The sequence below is a fragment of the Muntiacus reevesi genome, chromosome 1 (assembly GCF_963930625.1).
Source record: "Muntiacus reevesi chromosome 1, mMunRee1.1, whole genome shotgun sequence".
In the NCBI taxonomy this organism is placed as follows: domain Eukaryota; kingdom Metazoa; phylum Chordata; class Mammalia; order Artiodactyla; family Cervidae; genus Muntiacus; species Muntiacus reevesi.
Window position 1 is genome coordinate 59,821,047 of NC_089249.1, and position 17,409 is coordinate 59,838,455.

General features: G+C 51.8%; 1 protein-coding gene and 1 long non-coding RNA gene across 4 annotated transcripts in view; one reads left to right on the plus strand and one right to left on the minus strand.

Annotated features, from left to right (window-relative positions):
* The window catches only part of LOC136175114 (uncharacterized), a 62,808-nt gene that overhangs the window by 8,894 nt on the left and 36,505 nt on the right, over window positions 1-17,409 (plus strand). The window lies entirely within an intron of this gene.
* On the minus strand, window positions 153-3,936 carry LOC136160544 (uncharacterized). The gene is made up of 3 exons (XR_010661628.1): window positions 2,345-3,936; window positions 1,486-1,737; window positions 153-457 (listed from the first exon to the last, which is right to left on the minus strand). It is a non-coding gene; the product is annotated as an uncharacterized lncRNA (long non-coding RNA).

Below are 17,409 nucleotides of genomic sequence, written 5' to 3' on the forward strand. Positions count from 1 at the left end.
GAATGAGGAGGGTGATCGGGTCACTGGAGGGGTGGCGGGGAAGTCCCAAATGCAGAAAGAGAGGCCAGCGCACCTCTGTGGGTGAGGATGCCGTTCAGTGAGTGGTCAGGGGTGCTCGGACTGACGGTCCATGCAAGCACAGTGCCCGGGGTTCAGAAATACGTTTTAATTTTAATCAGAAGAAAAAAAAAAACTATAGCAATAATGAACACATAATGATGAATTCAGCGTGGGTTATATTCTTCTTGACACCAGTGCAGTCATAAAATATAACTTTTAATATTTGCGGAGGAAGGAGCCATGAAAGCAAAAGTGCTTGAGTCCAGGAAAGTCGTGATGGGGCCCTGGGCGAGGCCGCTCTGTCCCAGAGCAAAGGGCCAGATGTCCAGCTGCAGGGGGGCCTTGGGTGCCCTGGGAACCGGGTCTCTCCGAACTCCAGCCGGCACGGTTGACACACCTGCAGTGGAGGGTCAGGGCCCTTGAGCATGCGTGTGCGTGTTCCTACACACACTTACATGCTTTACAAAGGGGTCCCAGACACCTGAGTGTGCACGACCCCGTCCTCGAGGCAGTGAACACAGGCTGGTCAGGTGAGGCCGTGAGGGCCTGGGTTCCGGGCCACTGGGCGAAGGGTTGCCACTGGGCGGGGAGGGACAGTGGTGTCCCCATTGTGTGCCCAGGAGGAAGCGGGTTGCGGGCAAGGCCCGTTCCCAGGCCCCGGAACCCACAGCCTGGCGTAGCTCTGTCCGGTAGAAACACGGCTGTCAAGGCAGCCGCATCTGTAATTTAACATGTTCCCCATTTTTACAGAAGTAAAAACGGACAGGTGGAATTCACTTTAATAATACGACTTCTTTAATATGCATCCGAAATAATGCATTTCAATGTGTAATTAATACGAAATTATTAATGACATATTTTCCCTTCCCTGCCCCCCTACCCCCGGTTTTGTATTAAGTCTTTGAAATCCAGAGTGTATTTTGCACGTACATCTCCGTTCCGAGGGACTCTCCACAGTTCAAAGTTCCGTGGCCCTGTGTCAGGAAGGGCCATGGCATCAGGCAGGGAGGGCAAGCTTAGCGGTCCCTAGGGCTCCCCTCCCCCAGAGTTGGGGAGACTGGTTTTTCTGCTTTTTTTTTTTTTCCGCTGCTATCCCTTCTTGACCAGGGGAAAGGACGCTGCCCTGGCTAGTCATGCCCCCAGCAGCCCCGAGAGCTGGAAGAATGGGTGTCGAGGCTGCGAGTTTCCAGGACGAGGAAGGTTCCTCGGCCGCGCTCCTAGACGCCAGGGGGGTGGTACAAAGGGCTGGCTTCAGGGCACAATAGTGGGGCGGTTAGTCACAGTGCCGGGCAGCGGGCAGGCAGACAGAGCTCCCTGTGTCTGCGCCTGTCCGGGCTGGGCCCTGCGGCCCGTCTCCCCTGCCCGTGGCCTTTTGTTTGCGCCCTTCCCCACTCGCTGCTTAACCCCCTGCTGCCCGCCGCCTACCTGGCCACCTGGCCGGGCCAGCGTTCCCAGGCTCTGCTTTCCGTCAGCCACCCCGGCCAGAGGCAAGCTTTCCTCTCGAAGTCGGGCTCGGGCCTGCGTGATTTCGTTGGCATCGCCGGGGACAGAGGCGTCAGGACAGCTGTGTCGCCGTCAGCGTGGCCAGGGGCATTTGTGTGGCTGCGGACTGGGTCTGTGTGACTTAAAGATCCCATCAGCATTTGAGAATATTCGCCACGCAGGGAATGTGCGTTTCTGGAAACAATGAAAAGCCAAAACTGTGAAAAATTAAGGAGTGGCCCTGAAGCTGGTGCCTGCACTGCATGTTTTAAAGTGAACAGACTGATATAAATATTTTAATCCTGCGCACAGATAGATGGATAAGATAAAATAAATTAGTCATGTCCCAGCCTTGTCTAGGGATTGGAAACAGGACTTCTGTCAGCATTTGCTATTTAGCAGTTACAATTAAAATCTCCCCTTGTAAGTTGCAATCCTGGCATCTCAGAAATGGAATTAGCTGTTTGTTGTGATTTGACAGTTAAATTATTAACACGTGGAGAAGGTAACTGCCCCCACCCCCGCCACAAAAGGTATAAAACACAGTTAACAGCCTCCCCCCTCTCTCTTTAATTTAAAAATGATCTGTGCGGAGATTCTGCATGCTGGCTTCTCTTTGTGAAATTAAAGTGGCATGTGTTTTTATTTTAGAAGGCAGAGATGATTTGCTGTGCCCTGGGTAACAAGGGGAAGTAAAAGAAAAGGTCCTGTGAAAATGTGCCCATTTCCTGACAGCTTAAAAAGCCAAGAGCCAGACGTTTTTTCTTGGAGGAGATAGATGTCTCCAATGTATTCACCTTACCTGTGGGTGACATTTTGTAGTTATTTATTGTATCACACTTAAACCTTATCTAAAAATTGAGGATGGCTTTGGAATATCACCAGCTTGGACCTGTTTGGCCCCTGCGATATTGGTGACTCTCTCTTAAAAATCACTGAACGCTGCCTCTGGGCCCAGCCGGCTCTCGGGACAGAGCATACGGTCTATGTGCATCCCACTTCTGCTTTCAGATCATCCGTGATGGGAAGACTTATGGTCAGCTCACACCCTTTCATTCTGATGTATTTTAAACCAGTTGAGATGATTTTCACACAGAGTGGTATAGCTTCCTTGCATTCTGAGGGCCACTGGCTTTTCAAGCTGGAGTACAATTTTTTTTTCAAAATCCAAATTTAGAAATTGCCTTTTAGAGTAGAAAACAGCATGCTGGTTTGCCTTTTAACTCCCTTTGAAAGAAAGACACCAAAGATCAAACGTGTTTGATTCGTGGATTTGTTCCCATCCGTTGTTATCTAGGGGCTGGAAATGGCCCACTCTGACAAAGAACGATAGGAAAAGGCGTGTTCCCACGCAGGCAGAGAGAGTTCTTCGGGGTGAACTGGAGCCCCAGAGGGGCCACGGCGTGTTTTTCCTTCCCAGGAGTGCGGCGTTCACCTATAGTGTCATATGAAAACAAGACAGCCCCTGCCTTTCTGAGACGCCGTCACACCTCTGCCAGGCCACTTCGCTGCAACACACCTCTTGAGATAATTGGATCCTGTGCAAATACCATTGTTTTTGAGCAAACACAACACAATCTTCATTCATTGCAGTTCCGCCCCGGCCATAGGCACCACCTCCAGTAATGAGGAAAAATAATGGAAAAAACGGGAAACACCCTGGATCCTTGGGGAAAATATCTCCCCTGTAGGAAGGTGCTAAGATGGAGGTCCGGAAGCTGCCAGACGGACAGTGGGGTGGGGGCGGCGACTCAGAGCCTCCATTCAAATCTTGGGGCTCTTAACTCAGCTCCTCCAACCCTGAGTGTCCCCAATTGAAGAGGAGGAAGAAAGTGTCCTTCCCTGCTCACTGTCAAGGGTTGTTGCAAGAATTATTCACACTACAGCCAAAATTTGCATAGCAAGGCTACCCAGTTTCATTTTCTATTTGAAAGCGTTTCTCTAAAGGGTAAAGTGCTAGAGACATGTGACCCGGCGTTATCATCTTAAAAACTTTCCTGGCAATAATATATGGTTCTTATTGTTTATGTTCAACCCCTGAGTAATAATAATCATTTATCTTAGTCTTAAGATGAATTCTGTCTATTGGACTTATAATAGTTTTATCAGTAATAGGATCCCTTTCTCTTATGAAAGCAATGTATGGTCACTGTAGAAAGTTTGGAAGATGCAGGAACAGGCATGACAGGGAGAAACCGTTCAGCACACACGAAAGCTCTGGTCCCATGTCCACAGGTTTCCTTCGAGCCTGTCTTCTCTGCCTCATCTACTTCCTGATGACTCCACGGCACTTTTGGGCTGGGGCCACCTGGCCTCTTTGTGTTTCTGTTTTCCGGTGGCAGCGCCCAGCTCCAGGCCTCCACCTTCACGCAGGTCCTGGTGTTTGGGGGGAAGACCTCGGCTCTGTGGTCGCCGGGCCCCTTCCCCTGCCGTCCTGGGAGCCGTGTCAGCATAAGGCCGGGCCGCCAGCGAGGCCCCAGGGCAGAGCCCAGCCTCTCCCAGGGCCTCAGGGACAAGGGGCAAGTGGCCGAAAACACAGCCTCTCGCGGTGCCCACGGCGGTGCCTGCCATGGCGATGGCCAGCAGCACGGCCGGGCCTCCTCCAAGCTGATCAGGGCCGGGTCGTGGGAGGACAGCAGGCACCCCACGCAGGCGGTGCTGATAAGCAGGCCTGAGGTCTGAATTCTCCCAAAGAAAGCCCCTCGGGCCAAAGCACTCCTCAGACGTGCAAGATTTTGACAGAGCTGTCGAGATAATGTTTCCAAGGTGTTCAGCTCTCTGGTCCTGACTTAAACTCACCGAGTGGGTGGTGGTTGGTGCCAAGTGACTCGGTAGGCACACAGAGGCCAGAGCTTTCCATGCAAGGGCATGGTTCCCAAACGCTGTGTTGCAATCGGGCATGTGCCTTGGCTGGTCCCACAAACCCATCAGGCAAAAGTTCCACAGTTACCAGGCCTCTGGAGGGGGAAGCAAACGAATTTCCATATCACTATCTGCAGTAACTGATCTGAAGTGAATTCTAGAATTTGTAAGTTCATTGCTGCTGCCGTGAAGTCTACGAAGCTCTGTCTTGACCCCCTCAGATAACGCTGTGGCTTCAACGTCAGATTAACGATGGATCATTAAGAGATTTGTTAACAACCCACCTCTCAGACAAACTTCACAGGCAAGGTCATTGGTTATAGTGTTAGTTACGGTACAGAAATACTAGCAAGAACTGAAGTTTGTAATAATAATAGGGAGTTCTGGGGTGAATTATCACTTAACAGTATAATGGAATATTAATCATGTCACTGTTAAAATACTGTTGACAAAGAGTTTGTCAGCGCGTAGGGATGTATGGGAGCCAGTATTTCCCAAACAGTAAATATGTGTGTAAATTATGTATTAATACTGTATGCATCTGTTCACTGTTGGGAAGGAAATGCAATTGAATATTATTTTCTAGATAATGGCATGTAGGTGAATTTTCCTTTTCCCCTGTATTTTAGACTTGGATTATTTATATTTCTTATTACTTAAATTATCTCTAAAATGTCTGTCTTCATATTTTACTTTTAAATTACTTATGCTTTAGATTAGGCTATGCCATCTCTAAACATGTGGTATTTTTATAAGCAAGGAAAAATCATTTTTAAAGTATTGTGAGTAGAAATCTAGACAAATGGCATATTTTCCTCCAATAGTTGTGGATAGATGGCATGTAGCAGAAATATTCGTTAGGTCAACAAATATGTATAGTCAGTAAATAGTATTCGATCTCTTATAAAAGATTTGTTTGTTGATAGCTTATTAATCAAATCCTACATGAGTCTCCTAGTCAAATATATACACTTGAACAGCTAAGGCATAAAAATGTCAACTAGGATTTTGTTTGAACTTAAGAAGTATTTTTGTCCCCATAAACAACAGCATCAAGAAGTGGGGGAAAGGCGTTCTTATTTTTCTTGGATGTTTGGTCCAATAACCTCCCCCCCCCCCCCCCACAATGGTTAGACTGCTTGATTTTGAGTTTGTGCTTTCTGCTCCTACTGCTTGTTTTTTAAGGGCAATTTAAAAGATCCTGCAAGTTCCTATCTGGAGAACATAGATCTTGAATTCAGCATGCCAGATGATACACTGTGGTCTTTGGGTGGAAATCTTAGGGGTTTATTTATATGCTCATGTGTTTCTTTTACAAGAAAGAAAGAAAACATAATTTTCCCCCCAGCTTGTACTTCCCAGGACTTTTCTACCTCAACGTATTATTTTTAAAATGTTATTATTCTGCAGCCTTAAGCCACCTGCTGCCGGGCAGTGTCCAGACAAGAGGCGGGCATTTTCCCTTTTAACCCTAACGCTGCAGGACGATGTGACCTGAAAAGCGATGTCCGTGTTTGCATCTAAAAGCGTCAGCCTTCAAGCAAGTGCCATTTGCTGTCCCGTAAAATGCATTAAATGAATTCCCCGGACCAGCAGTGTCGGAGGGTCGGGAAATCAATGACTCCCTGCCCGAGGTTGGTTTACAAGGCCCGGTGGAGGGGGGCGGTTCCCGGAGTGGCCCCGCCCGGGCGCCACGGGGCGCAGGTGAGCCGGCCCGGGGCGCAGGTGAGCCGGCCCGGGGCCCCTCGGACGGCCGCCCCGCGCGCCGAGCCGCGGCCTCCGTGGGCGCGGGTCGGGGCGGCCCGGGGACGGGCCGGCGGGGAGGCCCCGGCCGGGAGGTCCCGCGGCTCGGGCGCGACCCTCTAATCCGCTTTAGTCACTATATTGTCCGCTTTGCTCGGGCAAAGTAAACAGGGCGGGCCCACCGGGCAGAGCCGCCGGCCCGCGGCTCCCTGACCCCGGGGTCGCGCCCTTTGTTCGCCCTCAATGGGGCCGCGCCGCCGCCCGCCCGCGGCTAATTGGGGCACGTGCCGCCGCCGTGACCCCGGCCCCGCCTCGGACCTGGACTCGGGCAGGCCCTCCGACCCCGGACCCGGGGACCCCGGCGCGCGTCCGGTCCCGCGGGCGCTCGGACACCGGGCCCCGGGCCCTGGTCCCTGTTCGGGCCCTGGTCCCTGCCTGCCGGGCCCGCCGCAGACCGACTGGGAGAGTCCCAGCCACGTGGACCCGGCCGCCGCCGCGCTCCCCACGCGAGGCGGACCCCAGGCCCCAGATACCGAGCCACCTGCCCGGCCCTGGCCCTGCCTGGAGGAGGCGCACGAGGCCGCCCAGCCCCCAGGGCCATGCGGACCGCCGGGAGGAGAATAGCTCCAGCCCCGCCGCCCGCCCAGGTCGCCGATGCGCTGGTCCGACGACGGACCCCAGGCGGCCGCCGCCCCGTCCAGGCCGGCGCCCGGCTGGAGGCGCCTTAGGGACCGCGAGCCGCCTGCCGAGGTGCAGAGGAGGGTCTGGGGTGCCAAGTTTTCCTCTTCCGCACCTCGGTTTCTGTGGGCGTCCAGCCGTGGGAAAAGCAGGTGCTGCTGGGGTGCCTAGTCCAGAGTCCTCGGCGGGGACACAGGCACCTTCCCACGCTTCTGCACCGGGATGCGGCCCCCACCCCTCCCAGCCCTGCCTGTCCTCCAAATCGCTGCCTTACAGAGACCCCGGGGAGGCCCAGGTGAGGCCCTCCGCCAGGACGCGCTGAAGGCAGGTGAGGATTCACTCAGCCTTGAACACTTATCCTCTGCCTTCTCTGTTTTCTCTTCCAGTGCTGGACAAGGTTATAATTTTTATCCCAAGCAGCTTTTGAGACTTAGCACCTTGTAACCGTTTTTTAAATTTTTTAAACGTTTTGTCTTTTTTTTTTTTTTAAGCCCGTTGTCTTGTAATTAAGTGCAAAAAGGAAACGAAAAAAAGGAGTCTTGGAAGACTTTGTCTTTGAAAATGAACAGGGCGGCGGCTTCAAGTTCTTGGCCAAGCCAGACCCTCTGGCCTGCCCCTCATTGTGTTCTGTGGGTTTTGTTCACCTGGCTTTGCTGAGGAGACATTATAAAATGCTGAGTGTGTTTCTGAGCTGGTCGGTTATGGGGTGCAATATTCTGAGATGGAAATTATCTTTGGGGCAGACGTCCTGTCCTGAGGGTGATCTGGTGGGGTCAGCATGTACCAGGAGCCCCGGGAGGAGGCAGGCCCGTGGGGAGTTTCTCCCCGTGGTGCAGGTCTCTGCTGGAGAGGGCAACACCATGGCGACCGGCCCTGCCAGCATCACCTTCAGTCCAACCATTGCCCAGATAAGCCGGTTCCCTCTCTCTGTACCCGCTCCTTGTTGTCCTGGCCCCTCCCCAACTGCGGCAGTATCCCCCGTGCTTTCTGAGAGGCAGGAACCGTCTGATGGGAACGCGTGTGCCCCTGCAGACCGCTGGCATCTGGGCACGGGACCTTGGCCACCCCTCCAGAAGAGAAGTGCCCCCGGAGCCTCTCCACGGGGAGCCTGTCATTAGGGATGCTTGCTCTGAGGTTCTCCCAGGCCATCGTCGTCACCCGTTTGGCCTTTTACATTGAGACCACTGGCTGGGACCTGCCAGGCTCACAGAGGGCCAAAACCCAGGGGAGGCTCGGGTCGGGGCTGGGAGCTTTCCTGGCTGCGTGGCAGGGGAAGTCCCTGGTTGCAGGGTGTTGGCACCCCAACAGAAGGGGTGGTGGAAAGGGGGCACTCTGGCCCTCAACTCAGGCGAGGCAGCTTTGTTCCGAGGACTCTGGCAGGCCCAGCTCGGGTGTGATTTTACACCAGGAGGTCAGTTGGTCCAGCCCAGCTTTGAGGGTGATGCACCTGGCAGGGAGGGGTGGACGCCTCAGATGACCAGAGCTGTTGCGGGGGGCGGGAGATCACTCAAGCTGGCTAGCTCAAGGCAGTCCTGGGACCCAAATTCCAAAGGAGCTCTGTTTTTCCTGGGAACTGTTCTTACCTATATATACATATATATATATATGAAAAGCCTGAGTGCAAAGGGATGGCGGTGATGTTTTCCGTTAAAAAAAAATAAAAAGCAGAAATAACAAAGCAATGTGCGTGGCCTCTGTGACGTTGGGCCATAGTCACTGTTGCAGCCTCTTGGGCCTCAGTTTCTCTCATCTTTAAGGAAGTTTGACCATTCTTGTTCCGTCTGCCACTTGGGTTGTGAGGATCACGTGGGACGGGGCTTGGAACTCGCTGTGTAAGTGACGAGATGCTTGCTACACACGCACACGAGATGCTATCCCTGCTACCTTAGCAAAAATCTTCACTGCGAGTGGTTGCTTTCTGAAAATGTTTCATGATATCTGGCACTGACTAAACGCTTGGGGTGCTTTTGTTGATTCGAACTGTATCAAAAACCCTATGCAGTGATACGAGCTGGGTGTGGGCTGAGTGTGGGGAGAGTCTGGACAAGATATGAAGCATCCTGGTGCCCTCAAGGCCTTCGAGCCTGCTAGCAAGATGGCCTCCACTTTGGAGGACTGGAATTGATGATTTGTAGACCCTCCTTCTCCTGGCGTGTTTACCGAGAGCCCGGGCACATTGATCCCAGTTTCCACGGCTCTGTCTGCAGCCTCACCCAGCCTGGCTTGGGTAGTGATTTTTGGGGCCTGAACTCCAGCCTGACCTCCTCTCCTGAGGGATCAGGCTTACCCGGCTTCGGAGACAGAGGACAGAACATGCCCCGGCCCAGGACCCTAGCCGCGCTGCCCGAAGCTGGCCTGGCCGCTCTGGTCCCGACTACGCCGAATGCAGTCAGCTTGGTTTCCCATTCACAAAACACAAGTTTTTTCTTTTTAATTGCAGGGAAAGTTTTTCTATATCTGAGGTTGGTCCTTCATGCCTACAGCAGGTTATGTTTTCACTGGCTTTTGGTGTTTGCACATGTGTCGTGATAGGAGTGATCCCCAAAAGAATACAGGTAGGGCCTGCCCTTCATCGGGGCTCGGCGCTGGCCATCAGGACCTCAGGGGAGCCCCCAAGCCGTAAGAGCCACAAAACCCATGTCCCCACACACACACGTACACGTGGACACACACACATACATGGGAGTCCACGCGCACGCACGCACATGCACACATCCCAGGATATTATCTTCATGCTGCCAACGTTTTAATGTTCTAATATTCAAGTTTGAGGCACCGACAGGCTGTCTTGAAAGGCTCGTTCAGCCTGTCTGCCTTGGAGCTATTTTATTTATAAGTCTTCTTGTCACGTCAAAGAGCTCTGTGTTTCTCGCAGGCTGTGTTCGGGTGGTTGAGTGCTTTGGCTTTTGGCTACAGCTGGTTAATTTTTCCGAATCTGTAGATCCAGGTGTGCGCTGAGAAGTTTTTTCCCAGCGCAAGAAGTTTCCCGGTGAGCCTTGGGGTCCTCCTAGAAATTTCCACATCTTGTGTGTGTGTGAGAGACTGCCAATTTCAGAAACGTTGTGAGGGAGAGGAGGAGGTGGCCATGCCGGCGTCCACTGCCTCCCCTCAGACACTGAGTCTGGGAAGGACTTTGGAAGCAGGAGCTTGTAGCTTGTTTAGAACACAGAGCTGAAAAACGGGTGAATGGCTGAAATATTAGCAACCACATTGACGGTAGTTGAAAATCCCTCTCTCTGAACATCGTTGGAAGCCAAGCACAGCCGTGAAAATGCTTGTCCACGTCTCTGGTTATTTTCAAATACATCTAAAAAATATGTGTTCATCATGTAAAAATTATTTAGACCCTTATTTTCAAGTCTAATGTCGTCCACTGTCTGATTGCTTACATGACCTCTTTCTTTTGGTTAAAAAAAAAAAACAATGAACTTCATGTTTCTTTAAAATTAGGAATTACACCAAAAGTTGCTCTATAAATAGAAAGAAACAAAACAGAACAAAAGCGTTGGCTTTCTTTTTTAGTACTTTATTTTGCAGCCATTAAATATTATCTTGTCTTGCAGTGATAAATTTAGGTGATAAATTTTTTTAGTGATAAATTTAGTGATTTTTAGTGATAAATTTTTTCACTTTTTATAAAAAGGACATATATGAAAAATCCAACCTTAACCTTATCTTTCTGTTAGCCAGATCTAAAAACTATAATATTTATACACTGTCAGGAAAATGAAACTGTCATTATGCACAAAGTGAAGTACTTGTATTGTGTGAAATCATGTTAGAGTTTTTAAAAAAATAAAATGGGAGTATTGCAATAAATAAGACCAGTGTGGTCAAATTTCAAACAATTTGTAATTGACACTCCTATTCCCTAAAAAGTCCTCCTTTCTGTATGGATTCATTTTGCAGGCAGTTTAGGTCTTGTTGCAGTCATTTTAAAGATGTAATCTGTGAAATCTTTATTTAAAAAACAAGTTCCTGCTATGCCTTGCAATTTAGCAGTGAACCATCTGAATTCTAAATCAGGGTTTTTTCTTTTCTTTTTTCTTTAATCTAGAGGGGTTATAATTTATCTAGCTCACTGAAGGACTAGGAAATGATATTAAAATTCCCATTTTGTCTGTGGGGAAGAAAAAAAATTCCATACTGATCTTCATTAGCATTTCAGCATTATTTAAACTAAAAAAAAAAAAAAAAAAAAAAAACATTTGACAGTTTTAAAAGTTGCTTTCAATTCTTAATTGCTAAATTCTGCTTAGATATAATTTTAAAAGAATAATGACTAATAATGACTATCAGACTCCTATAAAGGATTGATAAGATATAAAAAATACTTCCAAAAACTCGATACTTTTCAACCATGAAAGGAAGGCATTCCTTGAAAACTGAGGGAGTGAAATTCTTTTCAGATTTTCTGATGTCTTTTAGTTTTTGTGGAAATTAGTACCTCCTTCTACCAGAAACTGTTACAGTTCAAATTCTAATATATCTTTAATTGTTAAAAAAAAATTGCTATGAGCTGCACAATAAATTCTTTAGAAAAAAGTTAATTTCCCAATTTATGATGATTCCATTTTAGAAATTGCAGAATTGAGCAACCTAAATACATAGATTCATCACCCACATCTTTTTGAAAGGTAATTTTGATGTTTTAAAAAATTTAGTTTGTACTGTGCTTTTCTCATTCCTTGTATGAAGCCAGGAATATAGCTTTGGCATTTGATACATGCATATATAACCAGGGATACTGGCCCATCTTCTTTAATTTGTATTTTCTGATTTGTGCTTCTAACTATTTTGCAATGGAAAATATGCATTGTAGTTCCTCATTGGTAAGGGGAAATTTCTCATACTAACACATATGTATTTTATAGAGTATATTCACATATTTATATCCATGATCGAACACACATTTATTTTAGACTTCTAGTTGTTGGATGCTCTCCTTTTAATTGAAAAATATTAACTCCTTAAAGAATGCCCTCAGGGTTAATAGACTTTTTTGATATACACGCAGAGGTAACATTATGGAACATGAACGTGTAGACTTCCAAAGTGTATTTAATATGATAAAACAGCCACTCACAGAAGGTTTCTAACCAGACAGGTGACTGCGTGTTGTGGCGCTCCACCCGTCAGCCCGCTCGTCACTGTCAGAAGCGGGCACGCTGAGTCTGTTCTTTGCATGTGTGTATTTTTTTTAAAGAAAGAAAACACAGGAATGCCCTGCCAGCATGCGCTTTTTGTGGGGCCGAGGGTTGGCTACCGATGCAGTATCCTTGCCCTGTGCCTGTCCTTCAGATACGCTGTCCCGTGGCCAGAGTTTCCTTTCTATTGTTTGTTAACTCAAAACCAAGTAGCCTAAAGCAAAAGGTTCTGAAAAATGCTTCTTTACCTTTGGAAGGAAAGAATCCTTTCTATGGATACGTGCTCACTTTTCCTTAACCACCCTGAGACTGTAGAAACTGTTTTACTCACCTGAAGGCTTCTGTCCCCTCTCTCTAAGAAAAAAAAAAAAAAGCTTACCCAAGGTAAATGGATGCTAATAGGTTTGTGGGTAAATAATTGAGAGTTAAAATGAAGGCTTCAGAAAGCAAGGATACAAATTATTACGAAATAGATGGATCAAAATGGAATCCCAAACCTACAAACTACTTTGTGACAAAGGCAGAAGGGAAAAATAAAATCGTGAGCCTGGACTGCTTTTCCGCACGGTACCCAAGCTCTGCAGAGGCTGCTCAAAAGGACACTTTGTCTGGGATGACTGAAAGGGTGGCATCTTACCCACGAGCTGCCTCAAACTGGCCACCTCCGGTTTACTGGGCTAGGTTTTAAAGCGTCAGAGTCTTGGGGTGGGCAAGTCGAATGTCTAAAACCCAAGTGAACATGTAAGTTTTCACTCACACTCCATCCTGCTTACTTTAATTAGATTAAATGCATCTGTTTACCAAGTCCTCCTAATGCTTTGGACAGCGAAAATTTTAAACTATTAAGCGTTGCTAGGTTAAGAACAGGGAAACTAAACTCAAGTGCCCCGGCCTTGTGAGGCTGGACCGTGGCCGAAAGCTGTGCTGGGGCACAGCAGGAAGTGGCCGGCCTCATTCCCATTAGGCAAATCTTGGGAGAAATCAGGAAAAAATAACTGTATAAGGCTGATACTATAAACATCCTGGTATAGCAAGAGCCTTCCTATGACTTATTTTTCAAATAGCTGACCGCGGGCATGGTGCGGCCCACAGGCAGAGACCAAGTTCCTCCTCCAAGAAAGCTGTTCATCAGAATATTCGTCCAACAAAGTCAATTTCCATGTTTCCTTTTTGCTAATGTGAGCGCCCTTTAAAAAATTTATTTACTTTGAACAATACAATATGATAGCGAGTTGGAAAAAGGCTTCACAAACCTGAAACTTGAAAAATACCCAACAGAACCACCTGAGTGCTATTATTTTTCTTACGTAAAGCAGAATTTGATTTCTGAATTTGCAACCAAATTATATGTAAATCCTTGCCAAGTGTAGAGAGGATAAAAAAGTGTGTGTTCTTGAATATTATTCTGACTCACCCAATTTCTTGTTTTACCAAATAAAAATTGGGAGGAGGAAAAAGGCATTAAATTAACTTATTACAGTGTGTGAGAGCAAGAAAAAAAAATCAGCTAATAAAAAGGTTAGCAAGCCAGTACTATTATACAGTGATTTCAGGTGAAAATTACAAAGCTAATATCTTGGCATTTAGTCATTGCCTTCATAATGATACAGTTGTCAAATCGGTATTTGTGCCAATGGAACAAGAGTTGTAAGTGGCATAATGGAAGATAATCTTTTTCTTTGTGGCTTTTTAAATTCAGTGTTTTAATCCACCCATTTAATCACACAACATATATCACATTAGTTATAATATTTATAGTGTTTAGGAAAGTGATTATAAATAGATTATAGTGTGGTGGTTGAATGTATTGGTTGTAGTATTTGTCTGTGTGTGTGTGTGAATTTATCTCAAAGGTATGAAGCCTTTCTGGAGTTTGCACTTGGGAATGGTTTTCCGTGAGAAGAGTCACCAGATATTTATTTTCAAAATCTCCATTTGGTCCTTACCAAGCTTTCTCATTATTTTGGAAAAACACAGATTTGGTATTAAAAGGGCCCGGTACGTCCAGTGTTTAGATCTCTGCATCCAGCCTGGTCTCTGAGGCATTTCTGTTGTTCCAGAGTCCCCAGAGTTGCTAAACCACAAAATGTCTTTAATATGTTTTTTATAAAGTAGTTGAACCATACAGTAGAGATGGGGAAAGGGGGAGTTTATAATGGCAGTTAGTGGTTGGGTTCTTCCTTGGCGTGGCCAGAGCAGGAGGGGGTGACGGCAGGGTCTGTGTGGCTTGGGGGGGCTGCCCTCAGTACTCATCTCGTGGGAATGTGTCCTCTTCCCCCATGTGTCCTGGTCGGGGCTGGGAACTGTCATAGTGGAGAAAATTATAAAGGACTGCGCTAAGGAGAGATTGGTTTTTCCTGCCGTCTTGTTGGAACGTGTGGCTGCGGCTGCTGAGAGTCCTTTTCTGAGGAAGGAGAGCACAGAATTCCTGGGCTTCCCAAGGGGACCCCACAGCCCTGGGAGCTGGGAAGGGGCACCCTGGACCTTCCACGGGGCAGGAGCGAAACCCACCCCATCGTGGGACCACCCCAGCTTGGGCCCTCTCGCTTGGTGTCAGCAGCCGTAGAAAGTGAAAGTTGGTCAGGGTTTCGGTGAAAAGATTAACCAGAAAACATTTCCACTCCTGTCTCTAAAACTGGATTTTCTTATGGCCGGGGTTGGGGGGTGGGCTGGGAGGGGGGTGGAAAGTCTGTCCCTACAAAGAAGGGGCCACTAGGAAGATTCTAACACACAGGAAAGTAATTTTGGAAGATTTCTTAATCCATCCTATTTCCCTCCCTCCTTCCCTTCCTCCTCCCCACATCGTATATGTCAGACGGTGGTGGCAGTCATGTGTGTGTGTGTGTCTAGCACGATTCAACGCCAAGGTCAGGGTGGGCCTAGGCAGCATCCAAGGTGGGTCAGTGGGCAAGGGAGGCCCGGGCCTGAGCTGCTCCGGCTGTCCCAGCCCAGCCTGGCACCATGGCGGGTACCCCCTGCCTGGGCAGTCCAGTGTGGAATGAAGTTTCCTGGGAAGCAGGGCGCACGAGGAACTTTTGAATTTACCAATGGCATAAAAAGTATATATATTTTTATGACAACGGGCAAGTTTCAATTGGTTGACAGAGATGGCGAGATGTGACGTCAAGGGACACTGGTGAGAATGCCAAGGCCGGCGGGGGTGGGGGGGCGGGGGAGAGACAGGCACAGAGAGACACTGGGATGGGGCCCGGGAGGCCTCTCGGCCCGTCGTGGGCACTGGGGACAACCAGGTCCGTTGGGCTGAGAGAGGGCATGCCCCGGTAGGGGATGGGGTCCAGGCAGGGCGACCCCGTGTCGGCGTCCCCAAGCGCCAGGAATCACTCAGGCGCCCCTACGAGCAGGCAAAAAAAAAAAAAAAAAGCAGCTGTGGCCTTCTTGTCATTCTAACCAGGGGCCGGACCCTGGAGCCCCGGCCCGCTCGCGACTGCGGGCAGGAACCGCGCGGCCCGGGGACAGCAGCGTCGTCGCCCGGCCCCCAGATAGCAAAGCTGCGGCCTAGAACTTCTCCCCGCAGCTCCTGCGCCCTGGGCCGGGGGGGAGAGGGGGTGGCAGGAAGTTGTTTCTGCGGGGAAGGAAGAGAGAGAGGTTGGAATTGGGCAGCGGCTCCGGGCACGGTGCCCCCGCCCATTCCATGCCTTCCCCGGGCACCATGAGGGCTCCCCTGTGCCAGGCACCTTGCGGCCCCCATCTCTGGGCACAGCGCGCTGCCCCCTCCGTTGCACCAGGTCCCCTGCACTCCGTCTCCCACCCCACTGGACCCCGCGCCCCTCCCGCAGCCCCGCAGGCAGGATCCGGACAAGCCGCCGCGGGCTCCTCCTGGTGCGCACCGTGCCCTGGGGGAAGCCCGCTGCCACCCGCGATCCCAAGCCCTGTCCGGGAGCTTCGTTTAGAGCTCCGCTGCGAGCCCTAGCCTCGCAGGCAGGAGGCCGGAGGTCTAGCCGCCACTCCGCCGCGCGCGCTGGGCTGCGGTCAGGCCAGGGACCGTCGGTCCGCCCCGGGTCCCCAAGCCGGGCCCGAGCGTGCGCGCGCGCGCTCCGCTGCCCGCAATCATGGCAGCCGGCGCCTCGGAGCGCAGCCGCCGAGCGCGCTCCGGCCGCCGCCTCGGTGCCAGGGCGGCGGGGGCGGGCCGGGACCCGGGCTTACGGGCCGCAGGGCGCCAAGCCGAAGGCTGATGAGTCCCCGCGGCGCGGTGCCCCCAGCCCCGCGGGACCGCGCGGGCGGGGAGCCCCCGGGGCGGCGTGCCCGCGGGGGCGCGCACGCGGGGCTGCGGGGCGAGGCGCGGGGCCCGGGCGGCGAATCCGCGGCTCGCGCCTCCCGCCCCGCCCGCGCGCGCCGGGCCCGGGAGGAGGGTGAGCGGCGGAGGGGGAGTCGGGGAGGGGCCAGGCCGGGTCCTTGCCCGCAGCGGGCACGGCCGGGGGCCCCGGGAGGCCTTGTTGGTATTCCGGGCACAGCCGAAGCCCTGATCTCCCCGCGGAACTGGGGCGCCCGGGAGCGCTGCACGGCCGCCGCCCCCGGGCGGTCTCCCCCAGGCTGCGGGGCCGTAGGCGCCTCGCTCCCCCCGCCCGTCCCCTCCTTTCCAGGTCCCCCGGACCCCCTCCCCCGCCCTGATCCGGCGGCGAAGGGGTGGGCAGGGAAACGCGCTCTCTGGGACAGGTGCCAACTCCGAGACAAAAGACATAAAATAGGCGGCAACGGGGGAAGCGCGGCCGGCGCGCTCGGGCGGGGACGGAGGCGCCGCGGGGGCCGCATCCTCGGTGCCGATCGGGGAAAGTTTGGGAAGTCGCCGCGGCGGCTTCGCGGCGGCGGGGGACACGCGGACCGGGCCGCCCTCCGCGCCGCTGCTGAATAATTCATGGCGCGGCCGCCGGCCATTAGCATGCACCGGGCGCGCGGCGCGTCTGTGCCCAGTCGCCGCCGCCGCCGCGGCATTCGGCGCCCCGGCCGCGCTCGATGAGCGGCCGCGCGGAGGCCGAGCCCGCGCTGTCCCCGCGCTCGCCCGCCGGTCCGCCGGCCGGCCGGCTCCCATTGTGCCCCGGGCCTGCGCCCCGGGCCGTCCGGTGACCGCCCGCACCCCGCAGCGCTCCCGACGGCCGGGCGCTGGAAGTTCGGGCCCACGGCGCTCGCCCGCCCGCCCCGGGATGCACGTGAACTTCGAGAAAGTCGCGGGGCGCGCTGGCGCGGACCTCCGCGGCAGGGCGTGGGCGCCCCCGGCCCCGCGCGCTTTCGTTTTCGCCCCGGACAAAGGTCCCTCGCGGCGCAGGTCGCGGATGTGGAGACCGTGTCCTGCGGGTCACTCTGCGGGTTGGTCCGATCGTTCAACCCGGGGAAGCCGGAGCGAGAAGAGAACGAGCGGCGCGGTCGGAGGCGCGGTGCGGGACCCGGGGAGTTGGGCCTGGCCGTGCGCTTCGTCCGCGCC